Here is an 18,285-nt window from a genome sequence, read left to right as displayed (position 1 = left end):
GGGGTTAAGTAACTTGCCCAAGGTTACACAGCTATTTTTTTTTTTTTTTGCGTGTGTGTTAAGTGTCTGAGGCTGGAGCCGAACTCAGGTCTTCCTGATTCAGGGGCCAGCACTTTCCTCACTGTGCCACCTAGTCACCCCCAACAAACACTTTCTTAAACCAAACCTCACATAGGAGACATGACCTGACTTTGCAAGATAGCGCCCAGTAGACTAGGATGGGACATAACGCCCATCCTCTAAGTAACATGAGAATGTGGGCCATTCATTGTCCCTTCAGGTTTTATTTTGGTTCTTTGTTCACACCTACATGGTTTTGGGCAATCTTTTATGGCCGATAACAAGGCAGAGGGTCATTTAGCGTGGGTGTTGCATTCCACTTTCATTCTCTTTTCTACTCCTACTTGCTTAATTGAAAGCCATCATTCCTAGGACTTAGAGCTAGAAAAGCCCTTTGAGATCATATGGTCCAGAAAACCACCCAACTCTCTTCCAGATAAAAATAATCACACGAGCATCCCTTATCTTGAGCTCTTCAGAAACCATTCTCTAATCCCATTCTACTGCTCAACAGAGTCCATCCATGTTGGCCACTGAATAGGACCCAATGATCAAAAGATTCACTGACTTTGTTTCCCTTATAGACAAGCTTCTCAAAGGCTGTGGAGCTGCTTGATAGTCAGAACTAAAGCATCTATTGGGTAATTTGGTTATAATAACTAAAGACCAGAAGAAGCACATGGCATAGTGGGTAGGGAGCTGGTCCTCACACTCAGGTACCACCTGGGACACACATAGATGTGGAATGCTGGGCAATCACTGAACCTCTTAGGGCTTTGGGCAGTTCTCCAGGATTATAAACTAAGAGCAGGTGCCCCTCTGCACTGAGTTTACCAGTGATTTCATGAGTCTGGTCCCCCTCAAATTTCCAAACATGGAAATGAGTTTCAGTTGAAAGGTGACTATCCTTTGGCTGTGAATGTGTCCTTTGGAAGCACAATCAATCGATGAACATGTATTTATTAATCACCTATTGGATGCCAGGCCCTATGTTAGGTGTTGAGAATGCAAATACAAAAATGAACCAGTCCCTGCCCTCAAGGAGCATACATTCTAGTGGGGGGGGGAGGTGAGGGGTACAATTTATAAACATGCAAATAAATAAATAAAATACAGTACATATTAAAACAGTTATTCAAAGTTGATACTGGGAAATCATGAATAAGGTGTCATTTGAGCCGTGACTTGAAGAGAACCAGGGTTCCAAGAGGCAGAGGTGAGGAGGAGAACATTAATGGGACCCAGACCTACACAGAGGGTGTTTTCGGTGAGCAGGCATACCCTAGACCCTTCCTTCTGATGCAAGGGCTAGTGATGTTGTTTGCTTCAGGATATGCTGGCCTACCTGGTACACCCTCCACAGGTATACTCATATGCAGGGAACAGAGGCAGGAAATTATCTTCATCCTCCATCCTTCATCCATCTCTTCTTGCCACTCTCCTTATTGTGCTTACAGAAACCTTGATCTTTCTGTAAAATTCCATATGTCTGCTTCCATGCCCACAAGCCTGTTGAGATCAACCCCATCCTTTAACATTCTTCACTTCTTCCTGCCATTCTCTCAAGCTGACATTCTTTATCTCTCCTCTCTTTCATTGTCAACCTTTTAGAAAGAATAGTCTATACTTGCTTCCTCTATTTTCTTCCCATGAACTGATTTCTCAAGCCTTTGCAACCTGGCTCCTGACCCCACTCTTCTATTGAAACTTCTCTCTCCAAGGAAACCAGTCATCTCATAATAGCTAAACCTAACAGCATTATCCTCCTTGATCTCTCTGCAGCTAATTGGGTTAAGAGACTGAGACACCACTGGCCACCTCTTCCTCCTGGACACTCTTGCTTCCCTTGAGTTCCATCACACTGCTCTTTCTTTGTTCTTCTCCCACCTGTCTGGCCACTCCTCAGTGTCCTTTCATTGGATCATCATTCTTATCATGAGTACATGCCCGAAGCTCTATTCATCCACATTCTCTGTCTGGGGAATCCCAATTGCTTATTATCATCTTACAGATGCTTCCCATACCTATATAAATTCCCCAGTTCTACCTTATTATCAACCTTTTGGACATCTCCCAGGTAGTCTGTAAATGTGGAAAATTCAACATGTATACAATGAAACATTATCTCCCCCTCTCCCCCAAATATCCCTGCTTCTCCTCCAAGTTTGTGTTGAGGGCCCCAGTAGGCTTGTACCATCAGCACCATCCTTCTTTCTGCCTTTTCCCCTCATTCACCAAGTCAAATCAAATTAGTTGCCAAGTCCTGTTGATTCCTTTCTTCTGATATAGCCTGTATCTTGGCTATATTCCTAGCTCAAACCATTATTGCCTTCTGCCTGGCTGACTGTAACATCCTTGTATTTGATCTCTGTGCCTCCAGCTTCCCCCTTCTCCAAACTATCCTTCATGTATCTATCAAAATGATTTTTCAAAGGCCATGTTACTTCCATGTTCCACCTCCTCGGTTTGGCATTGAAGGCCTTCCACAGTCTGTTGCCCGCTTATCTTTCTAGACCCAATTCACATTTCTCTCCTTGAGGAACAATTCTTTACAGTCAAACTGAATTGCTAATCATTCCTCCACCTCTGCTCCTCATCAGCTGCCTAGGAACATTTGTCCGAGCCGTCATCCCCTGTGGCTGGAGTGAATTCTCTCCTTTTCTGCTCTCAGAAGCTTTGTCTTCCTGTATCATCTCAGCCTAACCACTTCCTCCATGAAGCCTTCTCTGATTCCATCTCAAGTATTAGTGCTTTCTCCTCCCACAATTTGCCTTTGATTATACTTATTAGTATGTGTACACAAAAATGTATATGGTGTTTGACACATCTGTACTTAATACATGCTTTTGAATTCATTCATTTTTCTCATACTGTGGAGTGTAATCTCCCTGATGGGAAGAACAGTTTGGTTTTTCTGTGTTCCCTTGCACATGGTAGGATTTTAATAAACGTTTGCTGAATCTGATGTTGTTCATGAAGACCGTAGCTCAGACCTGGACTAGAGGTCATCTACTCCACCCAGCTCATTTTGCTGATGAATGAACCTGAGACTCACAGAGGCTGATTGGCTTGTTCAGTGTCATACACTGACCACAGTGGGTCTAGGATTTGAACCTAGGTGCTCTGACCCCAAATTCAGGGCTCTTTCTATTAATATAATAATACTTCTCAATTCTTTTGCTCTCAAAACCCATTTTTGCTCTAAAAATTTTTTGAGGATCCTCCCCAAAGGAGCTTTTGTGTTAGTGGGTTATATCTACTGATAGTTACCTCATTAGAAATTAATATTATGAAAATAGTTTTGACCTCATGGCCTCCCTGAAAGGACCTTAGGATGTTCAGGAGTTTCCCAAACCCCCTTTGTCCTATCCCATATTGCAACCTCAAGGAAGTCGGGGAAACGCATTTCTGCTGGGTGAGGTCTCATCCAGGCAAATGAATGTGATGTCACCATTGAGTGTGGTGTGGTTTCCTACATAAATAAGGCTGGTGGGAACGGAGCATTCATACATACAAGATTGCCAAGATGAGCTGAGAGATTTTGCTCAGAAATGGGCCAGATTGAAGGAACCTCTGCCAAAGGAACAAGAATTAGGAAAGGAGATTACTTGGAGGAGGCAGAGCACGAGTTTATATAAGCACGATCCAGATAACAGTTTAAATGAAGCTGCGATCTCTTAAAACATGAGCGATTTAGATGCCTCATTCTCTTAGAAACCAGTCCTCTTCCCCTGCTTCCCCCGGATCCTCCGAGAACTCTATTGGGACTTCATCTTCAAGGGCCTCGCATGTTGTGGTCCTGTGGATTCCCTCTAACAGACAGATCACAGCCCCTCCATATCGGAAGGAGACCAGTTCAAGGCAGTGAGCAGTGCTCTGTGTCAGGCGCCTTGCTAATCCCCGAGGATCCCAAACCAAGAGAGTAATAGTCCCTGCCCTCGGGGAGCTTCCATTTTACTCAGGGGGGAGGGAAATATTAAATCAGTTCCACTTGGACAATTACTTTGGTCAAACAAATACTTGGCGCTGTAGCCCACCTGGCCACCACTTTGATTCTCTCTTTATTCCTTCCTTACTCCGCTAGCTCCCATCGCACTTTGAATCTTTCTTATTTTATGAGTCTTTCTTTCCTTTCCCCCTAACGGAATGTAGGTGCCCCGAAGGCAGTTCCCCCATTATTCATTTTCTATCTTTCCCAGAGTACCTTGCTCACCATGATTGTTTAATAAATGTTAGTTGAATTCAATTTTGACTGGCAGATTCTACAAAGGTTACGGAGGGTATACCTGCTTGTACGTATTTGGGTTCGGAGCATCCTGGAGTCTGTGACTTTCCTCGTCGTTCCCCACGGCTCAGGGCCAGATGACATCTGACAGATCACAAATACTTGCCAATCCCGAGACATCTATTAGGGGTAGGTCACGAATAGAGGCCAACAGATGGGCTGCCTCAATTAACCACTGATGAATTGCGTTAGCAAGAAACCTCCCTGCGTGATGACGGAACAGAGCCGTTTGGGGAAGATGTTTCACTGATGGGGACATCCTCCGTGGTCCATTTTGGCTGCTAAGAAGCTATTACTCAAGCCCATAAGCACCGGTCTCTTTGCCCCTAAATGTTGCTTTTGTTGTTTGCTTGTCTTTGTTGATTAGCATAAATGGTAATTTATTCATTCATGTAGAAAGGTGGGATTCTTGCATATGCAGGGACAGACTGATGATGAGAGACAAGTCAGTCCGGATGAAAATAAGAGTCTATAAGTCTATGGCACTTTCGTAAGGGGCAGAAGAGAGACAGGAAGATGAACTCAAATCCTGCTCTTTCCCTTCTAAACTAGAGGTCTGGGGAAAATCTCTTGATCACTCTGATTCTCAGGCAAATCTCAGATACTATATGTTTATAGACAGGCTGTGATCAGCATTGGTGGAGGGAGTAACCACGGAGGAAATGCCAGGTCCCTAATCTATTAAGACTTGCTTGAACTCAGTCCAGGGGCCATTTCAAAAGCAGATTTCAGCTCCTCCCTGTTCAATTTTTGAAGTATCCTACATTGTCCATGTCAGACCCACAAAATGCACATAGGACTTGTCTGTTTCCAGGGTAAAGTAGGGTTTCTTCTTACAATAAGTGGAAGTCAGTTTCTAAAAGTAACTTGATTTCGTACCCTTAAGAAGCTACTTTGGTACTGGAAGGGCCTTCAACAGTGCACACATCTGCCTTTAATGCCCAGGACATCTATGCCTCAAGCAGTAACAGCTTCTCAGGGGTTACTGGGCAAAGAAGCCAGTTCTTTTCCAGGAGTTACCTCTGTGGATTATTGAGAGGGTGGGTTCATGACAGGTTTCATTCAGGATGTTGAGACAGAGATGATCATTAGAATGAACACTTCTACACTGTCATACAATCTCCACAATACTCTTGAGAGGTAGGTGCTATACAGGAGAAAGTGGAGGAACAGAGAATTAAGTCACTTGACTAGGGTCACACAGCTAGAAAGTGTCTGAGGTGAGATGGGGACATAGATTGGGCACTCTTAACCTGGGGTTCATGAATTTAAAAAATTGATAACTACTTTTCAATATAATTGATTTCCTTTGAAATCCTAAGCATTTTATTTTATGCATTTAAAAACATTATTCTGAGATGGAGACCAAAAACTTCACTAAGCTTCCAGAGGATTCCATGACCCATTCACAAAAAGGTTAAGAAAAACTGACCTAGGTTTTACTGATTCAAAATAAATAGTTGCCCTATTTCTCCCTCTGCAAAGGACTGGCTCACTGCAGAGTCACATAGGTCTACTATGTGGTCACACAGCACAGTAACAGGGCACTGGGTTTGGAAGGAAAAGGTGTGGCTTCAAATCAGACCTCCTGTGTAAACTTGGGCAACCACTGAACATGTCTGGTTGTTTCCACACCTGGAAAATGAGGAAGATGGACTATATTGTCTCTGGTGCCCCTTCCCACTCTAGAACTATGAACTGCCAACTGAGGCTGGGTACAGATTCAGGGAGTGTTCCAGCTGAACCAAACGAAGCTTCCTGTCATACTGAGCATCTCTCATATAGTTGTAGAAGTTATTTATTTCTATAATTATGTTAGCTCAAAATTGGCAGAACCCTTTCACTATGAATATAAAATGGAGTGAGGCAGCTGTGTTGACATTGCTGGTTTGGTCTGGTGCCCCGGGTCACCCACAGTAGACATTTCTCCATTAACTTTGGTCCACTCCGCTCTTGGCCATATTCCAAGATGGCGCTCTGCCCATTCAAGAAGCTCAGTGTCAGCTGTGTGACTTAAAGACAGGTCTTGAGTCACTTCAGGGCTTATTTTGATGTTTTGAGAAGTGTTTATCCTGACATCAAGATGACAGAGGATGGTTGGCACTCACAGTTGTAAGACAGATGTCCTTATTAAAACACACTTGCCCGCAAAAGATGCTGCTGTCCTTTATGGAAGACGCAGCCACTTCCTAGTTCCCCAGCTAGAAAATGGGGTGATTAGGGTCATTCTCGGAGAACACAATTGCTTTCTTTAAGGAAGGTATTGCTCTGGGCATCTGGGACACTAGATATGAGCACAAAGAAGAAGCAACAACAAGAGAAAAAAAACCCTCTGACAAACTGAATGGCATTGGATTAAAACCCGAACATGTTATCAAAAAGATTGCAGACTCATGGGAGCTTCGTATAGCTTCTTCGGTTCTTAGAGACCCAGTGCTGTTTGCTGAGATTCCCATCAAGACAATGATGCTTCTTTTTTCCTTTGAAATTCAGAGTCTGTTCATAATTAGGGCACATTTTATAAATCTGGGATTTTCTGACTTCTTGCCTCTTCTCTGACATGCTGGTTACTTCCCAAAATTCTCTGCCCCACCCTCTGGACCATTCCCATGGACAGCTCCATGGCCTTTCTACCAGAGATCTGTGCCAGTCATCACACCCATCCCTGTGCTTTGACTCTAGAACTGCCTGGCACTTTCCACAACAGCAAGGAACAACTAACTCCCTGTTGTGTTTGTTTTTGTTTGAATTCTGAACTCAGAAAGCACCAAATAGAATGAGCACCTACATGCAAGTAGCGGGAGCAACTGCTGGTCCCTTTGCTGAACTACTTGTTTTTAAAAATAATAGTTAGCTTTTACATAGCACTCTATGGCTTGCAAAGCACTTGAAATGTACTTCCATTTGATCTTTACAACAATCTAGGTGCTATTATTAGCCCCATTTTATAGATTACCATAGACCAAAAGAAGTCAAAGAGATTTTTCTGGGGTCACACAGCTCCTAAATGAGGGTCTAAAGCAGGATTTGAACTCAGGCCTTCTTGATTCTGAATCCAGTGTTCTCTCCACTGGGTCATTCAGTTGCTTTTTAAAAACAGATAATTAGGGGCGGCCAGGTAGCACAGCGAGTAAGAGCATCGGCCTCAGTGTTGAGATGACCTGGGGGATCGAATCCAGGCTCAGACACTTAGCATCCACCCAGAAACACCTGTCCATGTAACCTTGAGCAAGTTACTTAACCCCAATTGCTTAAAAAACAAAACAAAACAAAAACAGATAATTACATCAATCAACAGCTTTCAGAGCTCACCTGCTTGTCTGGCCTTTCTGGCTTTCCCTCTGTTCCTTCTTCTTCATTAAAAAAAGTGCTATATGTCCTAGTATGATAACACGTGTGTATATACACATATATAAAATGAACATATACACACATACATATATGAGTGTATCTCTCTGTCCATCTTCTCTGAGCCTCATTTTCTCATGTAAAATGGGGGAAATGATAGTCCCAATCTTTTAAGGTTGTTCTGAAGATTAAACAAGATACTGCCCACAAAGTCCCCTGCCAACCTTCAGCTTTTATATGAACTCGAGCTCTTACTATTGTCTTTATAATACAGCACCTTGAAGCCCTTGATGGATCTCCATGGTCTCATTTGTTCCATTGGTCTTATTCAGTGCTAGACTTTCATCATGCCCTCCTGTAAGATGACATCAACTTGGAAACTCAGCCTTCCTCAGACCCCCTGCCCCTGGTGCCCTTCCCTCCCTCCCTCTGCTTAGAGAGGATGGAGGTGGCATACAAGGCAGCCTTTCCCATTTGACTCAACTCCAGGAGGAGGAGGAAGAGGAAAAGGGGAATGAAGAAGAGGAGAAGGAGGAGAAGGAGAAGAAGAGGAAGAGTAGCAAGATGGGAGAGAAAGAGAAAGGTATTGATATCACATTTTTTAAAAAATGCAAAGGAAGAAAAAACTTCACAAGTAGTTGAATATAGAGTGATTTTGTAAGTACCTTGTAAAATTTTACACGCGCGCACACACACACACATATATGCATTTATAAATTGTTAAAAGTAGCATAAGGGGTGGCCAGGTGGCTCAGCGAGTAAGAGCACCGGCCCCAGTGTCAGGATGACCTGGGGATCAAATCTGGGCTCAGATACTCAGCACCACACCCAGAACTAACTGGCCGTGTAACCTTGAGCAAGTTACTTAACCCCTATTGCTTTAAAAAAAAAAATTTAAAAATTTAAAAAGTAGCATAGTGTAGTAAATAAACAGCTGGCCTCAGAACCAGGAGAGACCTGAATTCAAATTCTACTCTGATACTTGCTGACTGTATGACCCTAAAGCAAATCACTTAAATGATTTTAGTATTTGTGTAGCACTTGAAGTGGTAGACAGGGTTTTCTCATTTTGGAGTTTCCTGTACCAATGAAATCACTGATCCAATTTCTATCTTTCTATCTTACATTTTTATAATAGAATTAAATGTGTGTGTTTGTTGGTGATTGTCAAGTCCACAACAACAGAACTGTACTACTCAGATTTGATGTGTAATAGATGAATAATTAACTCCCTGGCCATCTTCTCCCAACCGGCTTATTAGTATGTGTTCCCTCTTGGCCCTCCATCCCCAATTCTGGAACCAGGATCAAATCAATACTGCTGATGCTACTGGAAAGTGTATGTCAGCCTGCTCCCTGTGCCTCCATTCAGCAGTTCTAGAGCTTTCCCAAACCAGGATGTCCCTCCCTGGCCACAACTCTCCTGTATGTGCCACGTCTTCCTTAGGCTGTAAACTCCTCGAAGGTAGGATCTCTCTTTGCCTTTGTGCCAATATCAAAGTGTTTGTTACATAGAAAATGCTTAAGAAATGCTTTTCAATTTGTCATTTAATTTACTTCTATCAATAAATCAGGAAGCATTTATTAACCACCTACTATGTGCCAGGATCTGGATGTATGGGGCTATGACTCCCGACACAAGGTCACTGTGGGAGGAAGGCACTAGGGTTGGGAGTAGGGTCAGGAAGGTCTCATGCAGAAGGTAGCACTTTACTGAGCCTAGAAAGAAACTAGTAATTTTACCCAAATGCTTGCTAATTAAATCTATGGAGGAAACCAGGAGAACAGGCTCAGAGAAAAATGGTGCTTGAGCTGATGCCTTGACTGAGTGGTCAGTGATCTTCCCTTCTAGCTCCAGCTGATTGCTTTGGGGTCTTGACTGAGCTGTTGATGCTGGCTCTGGTTCAGCCTCAAAGTGGAATCTCCTCTTTACCTAGGCACTGCTATCTAAAGAGAAGCAATGGCTTATGGAATGCCAGTGGGGCCAGATTCAGATTCAGGCCATGCCTGGGCAAGCCTTTAAGGAAATACCATGACCAGATGTATGGGATGAGAAGAGGGGGGAGACTGACACTTGGAGGCTGTTAACATCCAAGAGTTAGAATGACAAGGGCGTTTAAAGAGGCGGGGAGGGGGGGAAGGAGGGAACAAGCATTTAAGCCTTTACCATGAGCTAGGCACTGTGTCAAGTCCTTTGTAATATCTGCTCATTTGTTCTTGCAAATCAAATCTTTTTTTCCCCCAATCAGTGAACAATAAAAGCAATGATAGTTTGAATTCTCCAGATTTTTCAATCAATTGTAAACTGGGAAAGCTGCAGTCTGCTGTTGATTATCACTGGCAAAAGCCTTTCTGTTCCCTTCAAATTATTTTTTAAAATTTATCTTTATTTTTTTTATTTTTTGGAGGGCAATTGGGGTTAAGTGACTTGCCCAAAGTCACATGGCTAGTAAGTGTGTCAAGTGTCTGAGGCCTGATTTGAACTCAGGTCCTCCTGACTCCAAGGCCGGTGGTGCTCTGTTTACTGAGACACATACCTGCCTCATTCCCTTCAGATTCTTATATAGCAAGGTGGAACAGTAGATAGAGGACCAAGGCCTGAGTCAGGAAGTCTCAAGTTCAAATCTGACCTCAGACACTTACTAGCTATGTGACCCTGGGCAAGTCACTTAACCTCCATCTGCCTTAGTTTCTCCAACTGTAAAATGCAGGCAATAATAGCATTGACTATGCCAGGATGCAGAGAGGACCCAATATGATAATATTTGTAAGTGCTTGACTCTTTAAAGTGTACATAAATGCTTGTTTCCTTCTTTCTAATACCCTTATGAAAGATGCCCTAAGTTCATGAATAGATGATTCTAATAAAATGTTTCAACGGATGGAAAAATGGTGTATCGGTCTATAGCATTGTTCTCTTGGTAAACTTTGGAGGCATCATGAGAACTGGAATTGAAATTAATGGTTTTTGCTTATATTGGAAGCCAAAATGCAAGGGAATATTCTGGAATTGACCTTTTGTTTGAAATCAAATTACATCTGGAAACATGGGGCATTTTATCCTGAAAATTGTGGGCCCCATCTCAGCTAGCTTGATGACTCTGGGTGGGACCTTCTGCCTAACACCAACTTAGCTTCCCTTCTTGAATCAGAGGCTCCAACCAAAGGCTTTGGGTGACCTGGAAGAGTTTCTTACATATTCAAAAAGGGTACTGTCGAAGACCCATATATACAAAAATGTTTATAGCAGCTCTTTTTGTGGTGGCAAAGAATTGGAAATTAAGGGGGTGCCCATCAATTGGGGGAATGGCTGAACAAGTTGTGGTATATGCATGTTATGGAATACTATTGTGCCATAAGAAACAAGGAGCAGACGGTCTTCATATTTACCTGGAGAGGCTTATGCAAACTGATGCTGAGTGAGAAGAGTAGAACCAGGAGAAATTTGTACACAATTACAGACACAACATATGTGTGGTGACCAACTTTGATAGACTGGACTCTTCTCAGCAATGCAGTGATATAAGTCAATCCCAAAAGACTCATGATGGAGAGAAATATATGCATCCAGAGGAAGAACTAGAAAGAACTGAGTTTATATCCAGGTGGAAGCAAAATACCTGATCTTTTTCCTTTTCTTCTTTGGTTTTATGTACTCTTTACCATTTTTCATTCCAGCTGATACAATATGTCTTTATAACCTGACTAATGTATAATGTGAAAGTATTTACAGATCCTGTACCTGACTGTATGCCGCCATGGGGGTGAGGGGAGGGAGGGGGACAAAATGTGAAACTCAAGGAATTGTGGAATTATAAAAGTAAACAAACAAATTAATAAAAATAAAAAAGGGCACTGTCTCAGGATCTCTTCTTTTCAATCACAATTCTCAGTTTGGAAGTGGTGGGACAAAACCCAAACAGAAGACACATCTTGCATCAAATATTGCATGATTTTATAGTTCTCAAACAAAATGAAACCAGGAAGCAGAGTTGAGCAAGTCACTTTTATGCAAGCTATGAGATTCTAGACCAGATTAGCAATAAAAAAGAAAAAAAACCCAACCAAACAAGTAAATAAGAGGGAGAGGGAATTCTGCTTCTACAACTACATTTGCTTTGTGGTTCAAATAAATTCCCAGCAAATATACCCCACCACACAAAAATTTGAGCTGTTTGCAGGCATTGTTCTACCAAGGCAAAGACCAAAGGGTCCTTCAGCACAGGAATGGAAAGATAATTTGCCTTGAAGGAGATGAGGTCTGAGGTTAAGATCAGTGTATCCTGGACTCAGGTTATTTGAGGAGGCAGGCTGCATGCAGAAATGCATCCTTGTCACTAGCCCTATGAACTCTCCAGCTTTCCTAGGCAAGGGGCAGGGTAGACTCTCCAGGGGTGGTGTTCCGCTGTGTAGCAGAAAGACTGAGGCTGTCTGCTTGGAAGACCCCTCTGCTGTTGTCTCTGATTGACCCTTCCAGATCGTGTTTGTATAGAACCGTGTGTGTGTCGGCTTCCTCATTAGACTGGGAGCTCCTTGAGAGCAGGGACTGATTTTTGCCTTTCTTTACCTTCCTAGAGCTTAGCACAAAGAGTGGCACATAGTAGGTGTTTAATTAATACTTACCATACAATTGATTTGGGAACCAGAGTTTCTGAGTTCAGATCTCAGCTCCATCACTGACTGCCTCTGTAGTCTGTGGCAAGGCACACCTTCTCTCCAAGTCTCACTTTTGTACCATGTACATGTACTAGATGTTGGGGCATTTAGGTGGCACAGTGGATCAAGTGCCAGACCTGGAGTCAGGAAGACTCATCTTCCTTAGTTCAAATCTGGCCTCAGACACTTACTAGCTGTGTGACCCTGGGCAAGTCACTTAATACTGCTTGCCTCAGTTTCTTCATCTGTAAAATGAACTGGAGAAGGAAATGGCAAATCACTCCAGTATCTCTGCCAAGAAAACCCCAAGTGGGATCATGAAGAGTCAGACACGAATGAAATGACTCAACAACTAGATGGTCTATGAGGTTCTTTCTATCTTACTCTACATTTGTCGTCCTCTGCTCTGTCAATCAACAAGCATTTGTTAATGACTATGTGACAAGGTCTACACTAAACACTAGGGGTACAAAGGCATACATGAAATAGTCCTGGTATTTCAGGAGGTTCTATGAGTTCATGTGCCCCCTTTGCCCATTAGAATATATCTATAATAATATTTACAAGGTGAATAAATGGCATTTTAGAGTGAGCAGCTGGGGGGATCAGGAAAGGTTTCATGTTAAAGGTGGCAATGACCTGAGTCCTGAAGGAAACAAGGGATCCCAAATGGTGAGGTGAGCAAGGAGGGCAGTCCAGGCTCAAGGGAAATCCATTGTAAAAGCACAGAGACTGGAGATACAGATGGTGTGTGCAGAAAGAACACTGTGCAGACCAGGATGGTTGAATTTCAGAGTTCAAGGAGGGGAGTAATGCATAAGAAGATTGGAAAGGTATGATCCTATGTGCAAACCAGGGAAGTCAACCACATAGAACATCAGTATCAATAATAATAAAGACTGACATTTACAGAGCACTTTAAATCTCCAGAAGTACATTATCTTATTCATTCGAAGTGATAGTTGGCAACGTTGAGGGTTTTCCAGTATGAATGCAGGATGTGCAAAGAGTTTTGTAAACTTCAGGAAAACCTATATAAATGTCATTTGTTATTATCCTTATCCTCATTATTATTGGAAAGGATTTAAAGCCCATTTATGTAAGGGCTCTCTTGGGTCTATGGACTCGTGAAATTCTTCCTTTAAAATAGAAAGCAAAGGTCCACATGAGTAATTTAACTTCAAACAATACTGACAGAAGTTTCATCCCATAAATACTCTTCCCTCTTCCTTTACCCCATTTCTGTCTGTCTCTCTGTCTCAACCTCCCTCTCTCCTTCTCTGTCTCCATCTCTTTTTTTTTACTGGGCATTATCTTTTTTTTTTTGCTTTTTGGAGGGCAATTGGGGTTAAGTGACTTGCCCAAGGTCACATGGCTAGTTTTTGTACTGGGCATTATCTTTAAAACTGCCAAGGTGACCATTCCTCTCCTGATGAGCCATGCTGCAAAAAAGGAACCAACTTTGACAACCTAATTCCTGGTGATGGTTTCATTTATTTTTGCTGAAAACAAAGACTAGTCATCTGGACCATGTTGCTTCCAGGAGTGCATTCAATGTTTCCATACCTGTGACACCACAGGGTTCCAGTGGCAAGCTATTAGTGATTTTATGAGCTATGACTCAGAAACAAAGTCATGTGGAATGGAGGGGTTCCATACGGCATTCCAAGGACGATTATATCAACAGGAAGAGAATTGGGCTTGGATGTGATTTCTGTGATGCAGGGAACACCCACATGAGGAAATGTCCTTTACCAATGCAGATTGGTACCTTTTCTGCAACTTTGAGTCTTAGTTCCCTGGACGACTGAGAAGTTAAGTGACTGGTCCATGGTAATGCAGACGGTGTATGTCAGATGTGAGATCTAAGTCTAAGTCCTCCTAGTTTTGAAGCAGCCCCTCAACTACACCAGGGTGTCCCAAATGTATTGTAAGTTGCACTTAGGTCATACTAGGATGCTTCATTGTGGTGTGTAGGTATGCCTGCATCCTTGGAAGTTCTGCTGATGGGCTCTAAGCTTCAGTAGGTCTTACCAAGCAGGAAAAACTTGAAGTGTGGCCAAGTTATGAATTCTCAGTCTTTGGTCTGGTATCAGCCTGACTAGATTGGAGCAGTTGAAAGCACAACAGTGTGTTGAACTTTGAGGCCACCTTAACTCTAGAAAATTATCTACCAAATCACTACTACTACTACTACTACTACTACTATTGCTACTACTGCTACTACTATTGCTACTACTACTGCTGCTACTACTATTGCTACTACTACTACTACTACCACTACTACTACTACTACTACTACTACTACTACTGCTGCTGCTGCTGCTGCTGCTGCTGCTGCTACTGCTACTGCTACTACTACTGCTACTTTGTGATTGTACTTATGGTTTCATTGGCATGGGGACAGGCCCTTCCCAGTGTAGCAACACAGAATGCTGAGGTAGCAACTTTGTTGAAGAATATATTCCCTGCTATTTGCCACCATGGCTTTTGATTCCCCACCAGTGTGCTTCTATTTATACAAACCCGGTTGCTCATCATGATGACACATTTAGCAGACCTTGAACCTATGGTTTTCTGATTCTGAGACCATCCTCCAGCCCATCTGCATTATCTGGGTTATAAGTTATGTTGAGAGTGGGAGCCACACACCTCACTCTTGCCAATGAAATCACAAATTCTTAAAGCATTAGGGAATTCTATTTTTAACTTTAAAATCTGAAGCAAAATCCAAAAGAAACCTGCTATTTCCCAGGTTGAATTAAACCATCCCAAATCCCCTGCTTTGTTTAAAAAAAATGAGAGGGATTATATTCTATCGTATTAAATACATTCTATCTGGGGTCTTTCTCTGCAAGGGTTATTTGCAAAGGTTGGTCAAAGTTGGGAATGTCTGCAGTGTAAGACAGGGAGAAGAAAGAAGGAAAAGCATTAGAGACTTAAGGGCAGCCCATTCTTTTTCCCCCAGGGGAATTTCAGTGACATGGCACTGGGTCTGGAGTAAGGAAGACCTGGGTTCAAGTCCAGCCTCAGACACTTACTGACTGTTAAATCCTGGCCAAGTCATATAACCTCTGTCTGCCCCTGCTTCTTCAACTACAAAATTGGGATAATAATAGCACCTGTTTCCCAGGGCTGGCATGAGGATCAAATAGATAATATTTGTAAAGTGCTTAGCACAGTCCTGGCCCATAGCAGATGAGACATAAATGCTTACTCTTTTCCCCCTTAATCTTCCACCCAATGAAAGCTCATTGGCATCAGGACTAAATGGTCCCTTCCAGCTTTACATTTATTACATATAAAAATATTAGATAAGTCATAATCTTTAGATACAGTGGTATAATGAGGCTAAGATGATGGTTGTCAGCAAAGACAGTGGGAAAGACAGTAGCTGAACACAAAACCAGAATTCTTCAGACACAAGAATGCGATTTTTGGGAGGAAGAGGGGGAAGAGTTCATTAATTTCAGGGGCAACCAGATATGGGGCTTTAAGACTTTGCACCTGGGGATCCTAGCACCTGGACCAGCGGAGGGAGTAGGAGAGTCAGTCAATAGTCAAAAGCATATATTAATAATATTTAATTTAATAATAGATTAATAATATGAATACTATGTCACATACTAAGTAATACATATACTAATAATACTATATATAATATGTATATAATATATATACTATATATATAATAATACTACTAATAATACATACTAAGTACTGAGGGGGGGGCTTCCTGGAGAGTGGGGAGGGAAGAAATGGGAACAATCAATGAATGGAGGAGCAGGATAGGGACAAGCTATAGAGGGGCTGTCCTGAAGCACAGGAAGGTGTTGGGATCCTGATCCTCTGTGGCACATCTTCACTGTGGTTTTCCTGTAAACAAATCACTTATAGTCAGGCATGCTCCTCTAGAAAGCTGCCTGTGTCCTAGAAGTGAATTTAAACATTTAAGTGCCTACTATGTGCCAGGCATTGGGCTAAGTGCTGAGGATACAGAAAGAACCAAACAACAGTGTGCATCTGCAAGGAGCTTACAATCTAATGAAACCAATAATCTTGACTCTTATGACCTCTGGGAGGAGGTATGCATGGGGGAAGTGGAAGGCGGGGACCATGGTAGTGAGAGAAAAAGTGTGTGTGTGTGTGTGTGTGTGTGTGTGTGTGTGTGTGTGTGTGTAGGGGCACAGGGGCTACCACAGTCTAGTGGGCTGAAGACCACTAGACCACTGAGGAGGAAACATGGCCCTCTCAATTTCAATGCCATGAGCCAAAGGCCTACCTGTGTTTCTGTTTCAAGGTCAGAGGATAAGCTCCTGATGGGGAGCAGACATACCTTCTAATTTACTTCATAACTTAAGAGGATTTTGTCAGTATAGGGACCTCCTTCGCTGATGCAGACTGACACTTCCAGTGGTAGATAGTAACACCTGTGTTTTATAGACTGATCTGGTTTCCCCTTCAAACAGGTAGAGAGGCCATCTTTGGGATTTGATTGGCCTAGAGGACCAGAGCTAGAATTATTGGGTTGGCTTCCTTCCCCAAGACATAAAGAATCCAATCTATGGAAAATTTGCACTCTGTAGATTTTAGCAGAATTTCATTGCTTTGTGGAGTCAGCTTCTAGACCAAATGGTGTTGATTCATATAATGAATGCAGAGGCAGATAGTATTTTATTTGAATTTAACTATGAACTATACTGTTGTTAGTTTTATCACAAGTGTAAAGGAGTGATACTTAATAGTTTACTTATGTGGTTCATAAATCTGCTTCTGAGGAAAGTAGTTGTATAGTTAAGTCAGCCTCGGCAGTTCACTCATCTGTGGTCATGGGTCTGCTCAAAGTTCTAAGAGAAGAAATTACTCTGATTAAGAGTTCTGTGATAGCAATTTCTCATTTTTCAGCTGTCACAGGCTATAGAATATTGAAACAAAGGGAGAACACAGGGAAATGTATGTGAAAAATTGCAGAATTAGTTAACTTCTGGGTTAATTATTAGGAAAATAAAGAGACTAGAATTTTGCTGCAATGATGGGACCAACTGTAATATAACTCGTTAGAGACAGAAGATGGAACTGTAGTTACTAACCATCAGTTAAATGGAGAAATCATCACAAGAGCAGAAAATCAGAAGTCACCTAACAGATCATCGATTTTGATAGAGACATCTTACCCAGTAAGATGTTAGTCAAGGCATTCTATGGATCAATTTAGCTTGGCAATGCAAGCATCTGTTTGACAAAGAAGCTACATCCATTAAGAAACTTTTCTGGATGGTTCTTGAGACAAAAATTATATCAAAGCCTGTAGCCAGATTTGTGAGCTACCCCAAGCACACAGGCTTTTTGCACTCACGTGATTCCTTGTTAGATCTGTGTAAATGTGTGTTCATTCTCCCTTCTGGATTCTGAATGCATTGATTGGATTGTATGTATGACCAAGGTTTCTGTATAAATTGTGATATCTTTATTACTTTCACAGATGATCTTACTATTATTATTTTTTTGCCTTATTGATAAGTAAAAGGTTGTATATAAGTCTACATGTGTCATTGTCATAAGTGACTGGGTTTGTACAAATAGAAGCACACTACTCAGGCATTAAAAGCCATGGTGGTGAGTAGCAGGAAGTATACTCTTCCCCAATAGTCACCACTAGGACCCAGAGAAATTTAAAGTGTAACTCCATGGTAGTGCTTCTTTTCTGGGAATCTAGACCTGGTATGGTGAGAAGAGGTTAAAGACAATGAGCCAGCCCTGAGAGTGAGTGGGTGTCTATATTCCCTGTGTGAAAAGTGTAAGGCATTACACAACGGACAGTTACCTGACACATGTTTAACAAGCAAAGTTGTTTATATTGCATTTATGGCCCATGGGTGCCTCATTTCCTTTAGCCTGAATTACTGGTCTTGTTTGAAATATCCCCTTTCAGCTAT

The sequence above is a fragment of the Petaurus breviceps genome, unplaced genomic scaffold (assembly GCF_028583685.1).
Source record: "Petaurus breviceps papuanus isolate PSGF00001 unplaced genomic scaffold, PetGlider_PUasm1.0 173, whole genome shotgun sequence".
Taxonomy (NCBI): Eukaryota; Metazoa; Chordata; class Mammalia; order Diprotodontia; family Petauridae; genus Petaurus; species Petaurus breviceps.
The sequence above is the reverse complement of the archived record's forward strand: the minus strand, read 5'-3'. Positions refer to the sequence as shown.